The sequence below is a fragment of the Tenrec ecaudatus genome, chromosome 5 (assembly GCF_050624435.1).
Source record: "Tenrec ecaudatus isolate mTenEca1 chromosome 5, mTenEca1.hap1, whole genome shotgun sequence".
Classification (NCBI taxonomy): Eukaryota; Metazoa; Chordata; class Mammalia; order Afrosoricida; family Tenrecidae; genus Tenrec; species Tenrec ecaudatus.
This window is the reverse complement of record NC_134534.1, coordinates 44266399-44274076: the sequence shown is the minus strand read 5'-3', so window position 1 is coordinate 44274076 and position 7678 is coordinate 44266399.

Here is a 7678-nt window from a genome sequence, read left to right as displayed (position 1 = left end):
CCTTCAGCACCTCATGATCACACAGGCTGGTGTGCTTCTTCCTTGTGGGCTTTGTTGCTTCTGAATTAGATGGCCGCTTGTTTACCTTCAAGCCTTTAAGACCCCAGACACTATATCTTTTTTTTTTTTCAGACACTATATCTTTTGATAGCCGGGCACCATCAGCTTTCTTCGTCACATTTGCTTATTCACCTGCTTTGTCTTCCATGGTTGTGTCGGGAAGGTGAGCATCATAGAATGCCAATTTAATAGAAGAAAGTATTCTTGCATTGAGGGAGTACTTCAGTGGAGGCCAAATGTTCTTCTGCTACCTTAATACTAAACCTATAGATAAATGCACATAGATCTATTTCCCCTTCCTTATATATAAATATATTTGCATATGTACATGTCTTTATTTAGACCTCTGTAAATGCCCTTTGACTCCTAGCTCTTTCCTCTATTTCCTTTGACTTTCCTCTTGTCCCACTATCATGCTCAGTCTTCATTTGGGTTTCAGGAATTCCTCTTGGTTACATTACCTTTTATCACACTCTACCAGACTTCCTACACCCTCCTCACCACCGATTTGGATCACTTGTTGTTCCCTTGTCTCTGGGTTTGTTATCACCACTACCTTTCCCCACACCTCCCCCTCTCCCATGTCCCCACGGAACTGTCATCCCACTGTTTTCTCCTCCAGATTGTTCATCCAGACTATTTTATTTAGACAGACCTGGGGAGATAATAACATGCACAAAAACAAGACAAAGCAAAACCAAGCAACAATATACAACAAAACAACAACAAACCACTGACAACAAAACAAAATAAAGCACAACAATAAAGAATAGCTTTTAGTTAGGTCAAGGATTATATATTGGCCTTTAGGAGTGTTTTCTAGTCCAATCTGTTGGGGCATCACGACCTGGCCCCAAAGTCCACCTTCAGCATTCCCTGGACACCTCACTGCTCCATTCCCTTGCTATTCTGTTGCACCCCCTTAGTGTTTTGCCTTGGTGTGGTGGGATCAGATCAGGTTCAATTCCCACACTGTGTCTCTGGTGTTGTCCCCTGTAGGGCTATGGGTCAGTCAGGGGCATCATGTCTCATAGTGGGTCTGGCCATATGGTCCTCTCTGGATTGGCTGTTCTAATTGGGAACTTCGACCTCAAGGCCTGGTGGGCCATGATGTGCCCCACTCTCTCCTCCTCCCCCTTCATCTGCTCCCGTGTGCTCCGATCAGATATATTCCTCTCCTGGAGATGCAGGTTCATTGCTGTCCTCTGAAATAAATTTTTCTGGAGGGCAGGTGTCTACATAGTTGGGATTTGGGCCAGCCCCTCAGACCTCTCCCCTGGTTCCCTACTTGATGTTGGCATGTTGCATTCACATCTTGGAGCACTGGGTTAAAGTCTGGTCCCTCTTTCCCTGTGGAGATATGAACAATACCCTCCCCTTGGGTGGGTTAGTGCCCCAACAGAACAGATTAAGAATGAATCAACATTTGTTCTTATATAACTCCTACTTCTTTTGGGGTGTTAGTACTCGGGGGCAGGGGCATTTGTTAATAGGGTTATTAACAGAGTTATTTTAGTGTCGCTTAACATTTGGCAAGGCGCTCCATTAAGAAATAGTTTCTCCTTCTGTAATAAGGGTTATCCTGGGGGTTGGGGGGAATCCATTTTTTTTCCTACAGACTCCTTTATTCTGAATCAGAAGGTAAGATTTGTTTTAAAGGGTGAGCTATGCCAGTTTTGTTTAATTTTAAATTTATAGCATTCAAATTTTTTCCTAATGGTCAGGAGTTTTACAATAATGACAACTAGCTGCCATTGGAAGGCTTAGCATTTTTCTTTTGATTGAGAGGTGGTAGTTATTGTACCTGAAGGGTCATTAATTTGTTCGCTTTAGACATTCTTTTGGCTTCAGATGTCTGGAAATGTTTGTATGCTAAGTCTGTTAGCTTCCAATAGGAGTCACCTCTCAGCCTAATCACTGTCACTTTGTTAGGGCTGAAATCTCAGACTTATGACTAGATATGAAAACAAAACTGAAAGAGACACAGGCACTAGGCATAGATAAATTGGGTTCAGAAAACTTCTAGACCAGCTGAATTTGCTGATCTGAAACAGTTTAATCTTTACTAGAGCTTCTGCCCAAACCATCAAGGGAGCAATGGCCTTTGGAAAAGGCTCCAGCGATGTTTTACTCGTGGCCAAGACTCGTCCCGCAGCTTGGTGGGCATTTTACTGGTAGTTAAGACTAAACTGTCCTTCCATTCTGTCTGCTCCAGCCATAGTTGATCATCCCCTATGCCAGCGATCATGTGAAAGTCATGGATTCCAGACTGGCAGGCTTGGACAAAGATGGTAAATCAGAAAATTTGAGGAGAATCTTTCCCAATGCTATTTAATCCGGAATGTGTACTCAGGCAAACACGATACAATGAACATCTTCATCTCCACTGCTAGGGTAAATTGAAAGGGTAAGAGTTTGTTCAGGAGAGAGTTTATTTTTTGTTTTCTTAGGGGAAAGGGCAAGTTCAGATAAAGTGTTCTTAGAGGAGCTGCTATTGTTTTTGTTAAAAACAACTCACTGCCCTCAAGTGGATTCCAACTCATAGTGACTTTACAGGGCAGGGCAGAACTGTCGCTGTGTGTTTCCAAGACTGTTAATCGTCACGAAAGCAGGAAGTCTCATCTTTCTCTAGCAGCAGGGCTGGTGGTTTTGAACTGCTTGACCTTCTGGTTAGCAAGCCAACATGAAAACTACTGTGCCACCAGGACTCCAATCGTGGTTGTTAGGGGCCATCAAGTCTGCTTCCCCTCACGGTGACCATGTACCAGAGAACCAGAACACCACCCGGTCCTGCGGCAGCCTTCCTATTGCTGTGCGTGACCCGTTGTTGCAGCCGGTGTACTAATGCAGCTCCTTGGGGGCCTTCCTCTTTTCCTGACTGACCCACCTCCTTTACATGGTGCCCTTTTCCAGGGATTAGTCTCTCCGGATAACATGTCCAAAGTAGGTGAGTCAAATTCACTCCAAAGAAAGGAGTTCTTCGGGCAGCCCAGGGTACATTCAATATTCTTTGCCGGCACCATTTTAAAAGTAGTCTTTTTCATTTATTGTCCAGCTTTCCCATGCACATGAGGCAATTGAAAATACATGATTTAGGCAGGGTACGCTGTGGTCGTCAAGGTTACATCTTTGCTCTCTAATACTTTAAAAGGGTTTTTTGCCCCTCCAGATTGCTCAATGCAACATGCCATTTGATTTCTTAACAGCTGCCTCCAAGAAGTGCTGATTGTGGAAGCAAGTAAAATGCAACCCTTGACAACGTCTGCTTATCTCCATTGATCACAATGTTGTCTACGGGTCCAGTTGTGAGGCTATCTGCTTTCTTTACATTGCTTGAACTGCGATCCATACTGAAGACTTTATTGGTGAGTCTTCCAGTCCTCCTTAGCTTTTAGAAAACAAGGGTGTGTCATCTGCATATTGTTAACGAGACTTTCTCCAATCCTGACACTGTGTTCTCATTCGTGTAGTTCAGCTTCTCGGATTAAGTGTTCAGCACACAGATTGAATAAATGCGGTGAAGTGGTACTGTCTTGAAACATACTTTTCATGATTTCAAACCACACATAACCCCTTGTTTTGTTCCAAGGACTACTTCTTAGTCTCTGCACAGGTTCCACAGGTGCACCGTTAAATGCTGAGAATTCCCATCCTTCAGAATGTTATCCATCCTTAGTCGTGGTCCACACGGTGGAACGCCCTCGCACAGTCAATCAAGCACAAGTAGACATCGTTCTGGAATTCTCTGACTTCAGCCAAGATCCAGATGCACCCGATGTCAATAATGATATCCCTTGTCACATGTGCTCTTCTGAATTCAGCTTGACTTTTTGGCAGTGCCCCTAGATGTACTACTGTAACACTTTAAAAAATTATCTTCGACAACATCTTGCTTGAATGTAATATTAACAATATTGTTTGGTAATTTCTCCATTCTGTTGCATCACCTATCATTGCAATGGTCACACACATAAATCCCCTCCAGTCAATTGGCGATAAAATGGCCTGGCGGGATGCATATCTGACATCTGTCTTCGTTGCCCTGTGAGACAGGGATCAGGCAGGCCTATACTCCATCCTTCTTTACCTCTTACAGCCAACTGTTCCTCCTATACCACTACAGCTCTGCTAGGATTGCTGATTGTCCTGACGGCCACGCAGGACTCACAGCCAACATGCAAGACTAAGGAGGTTCATTAAGGGAGAGATTAAACACAAGTCAGCATCAGTAAACATTAAGGATAGTTATTGGTCCAACAACACCACCTCTCCTCAGCCAATGGCCAGTTTTCTCTCTCTATTACTCAGCCTCTCAGTTTCCACTATGGTCCCCGGGCTTCTGGTTCGTGGCCCAGGAAGCCTACCCATCTCTCTGCTTCCCAGTCCCATAGTCTTATTGCTACTCCTCTGTTCTGTCTCATGGTTTCCTTGCCTTGGTCTCTGGCCTCAGCCTGGTTCCTTTAGGCTGTCCCATCATCACCATGCCACAGTCTGGTGCCTCAGGTCTCGGCCTGTGCCACTTCAGATAGAGCTCAAACACGCTATTCTTCTGGTCGTCCGGGATTTCTCCCTGTGTCCGAGATAACTCTTACACACATTAGAATGACTTTGAGGTACGGCTTTTGCTTTTCAGTAGACCATAGTTCCAAGGAAACAAAGGATGTCATTTGGTTCACACCCTTCCTTTATTGACATGGAGGTTTAATCCTAACTGGACCTCAATCCTGCACTCCCTCCAACATGGGATTATAGCCACAGGCATAGCATCCAGAATTTGCAATACCTTGCATAAAGAGTTATGGTTAAAGGGCCATGTTAGTTGACTACATCTCAGGTGGCTAGGTAACTGTCTTCCAACAATAAACTTCATTCATTCTTGACATAGCCGAGTAAGTGCTTCTAGCTCTGCATCAGTTTGTTGAAATCTTACAATTGGTATTCCGTCGTCTCCTGAAGCTTGAACTTCGATGAAGCTTGAACTTCAACAAAGCTTGAACCTCTCCTTTCAGTACCATCGGTTCTTGGTCGTATACCACCTCTTGAAAAGTTGCTTGTCAATCAGTTTGGGTACAGTGACTCTGTGTACTCCTCTATGCTCTTTTGATGTTGTCCACATCGTTCAATATTTTGCTGCTAGATTTCCGAAATACTACAACGCAAGACTTGAATATTTTTCCTTCAGTTCTTTCAACTTGTGATATGCTGAGCATGCTCTTCCCTTTTGGCTTTCTAACACGGGGTCTTTGCACATTTCATCCACTTTGGACTTTTCTTTCTTTCCTGTCTTCTAAATGGCTGTTTGCTTTCTTCATGATTGTTGCTCTAGATTGCACCAGCTAACTCTTCTGTTATAAGGTCATTAGTGTTCAATATGTCAAATCTGTTCTTTAAAAAATTTTTTTTAATTAAAGATCATTTTATTGGGGGATCTTACAGCTCTTTGTTCTTAACATGGTCTCTAAATTTGTGTAGGTTATACTCAATGTTACTTTTAGACTCTTTGGATGTGTTTTAATTTTTTTAAACTTCAATCTGAACTTACATGTGGGCAATTGATGGTCTGTTCCACCATTGGACCTTAGACTTGTTCTGACAGATGATATTGTGCTGTTCCATAGTCTATCCCCAGAAATGTAGTTTATTTGATTCCTGTATATTCTATTTTCAGACTTCCCTGTGCATCATTTCCTTCATTTTGTTGACAAAAGGTATCTGCAATGAAGACGTTATTTGTCTTGCAAATTTTTTTCATGTGATCTCAAGCTTCGTTTTTGTCACTATTGCCGTCATTTCCAAGTGCTGATCCTTTTCTTTGTTTTAAATTTTGTGTTCTAATCACTAGGAATCACATACAAGTAGGGTAGATATTATCCTATTACATTAGCATTACATTTCAAGATCGGTATTTAATCGTTCTTTTTTATAATAAATGCCACACCATTTCTTGAATTTGCCTTGCCTGGCATAGCTAAGCATATGATTATCTGACTCAAAATGGTCGATACCAATCCATTTCAGCTCCCAATGCCTGAGATATTAATCCTTATGATTTGTTTCATTTTTGACAACTTTTGGTTTTCCTAGATTCATATTTCATACACTCCACATTTTGATTATTGATGGATGTTGCAAGTGTTCCTTTTTCTTCTAAACTTGTGCCCTATCAACACTGCTTTAGGAGGCAGCTACTTTTTGAAATACTCCCATTGCTTCCAAAATCCAAGCAACACGCAAGCCACTGTTACAGTACTCGAGGAGTAGGTGGGCAGAAACGGTATAAAGATGCAGCAACCAGCGGGGAAGCGCAAAGGCAGCAGTCACTGAAATTTGACATCAAATTCTTTATTTTGCTTAATTAAGAGAATGTCCAGCAGGGAAATAATTATACTGTCTTAATGACTTTTATAGGCATCACCATTCCAATCAAACAAAGCATCCCACTGGGGCCGCTTAATGTGGGAGCCTTGGTTTTAATTTACTTCATAGAAAGGTTAACTCAGACCTTCAAAGTGGTCACTGATTTTCCAAATGGTGTTTTTAAAAAAATCATTTTATTGGGGGCTCATAGAACTCTTATCACAATCCATCCATCCATCCATCCATCGTGTCAAGCACATCTGTACATTTGTTGCCCTCATCATTCTCAAAACATTTACTTTCTACTTGAGCCCTTGGTATCAGCTCCTCATATTTCCCCTCCTTCTCTGCTTCCCACTCCCTAATGAAGCATTGATAATTTATAAATTATTATTATTTTGTCATATCTTGAACTGTCTGAAGTCTCCCTTCACCCACTTTTCTGTTTTTCGTCCCCCAGGGAGGTGGCCACATGTAGATCCTTGTAATCGGTTCCCTCCAAACTGTTTAAAGCAAGGCTCTGCCAGACAGAGAAGAATATAATGTGGTTCATATAGGGAACAAGAGTCCCATAAGGTAATAAACAGGATTCCTAGAAGGCGACTCCATATCTTCTTTAGACACAGTATAAAAGTCTCCTTTGATAATGATAGTTACAACAAACTAATTTTCACTTACAAGAACCAAAACAAATGCACAATAAAACTTGCAGAGTTATGAACATGGGCAGTGGAGCTTAGATTTGAGAGTTAAAAATAAAAAACAACTTAAAGATTCCTGACAATTCATCTAAGTAGAGAGTTCAAATTGGCTTAGCATGCACTGTCATGTCCTTACTACCTTGGGGATCATGGAATGCAATGCACCTTTGAAGTCTCACTTCTGACACCAGCAATGTCAAAGGAGAAAATCTCCTACTCTGTTAGGAGTGAAAGTTAGTGAGGAGTGGGGAGGAAGCATTTAAGAACTAGAGGAAAATTGTATATTTCATTATTGCTACACTGCACTCTGGCTGGCTGTCTCCTCCCCGCAGTACTTCTGCAAGGGAATTTCCAGTTTCACACAGATGGGCCCTGGGTCCCCACTGCACACTCCCCTTCTTTCATAATGCTATGAATTTTTTGATTTTTGGTCTTTGATGTCTGATAGCTGGTCCCTTCAACACCATGTGATCTCACAGGTTGGTGTGCTTCTTCCATGTGTACTTTGTTGTTTCTCAGTTAGATGGCCCCTTGTTTATCTTCCAGCCTACAGGCCCCCA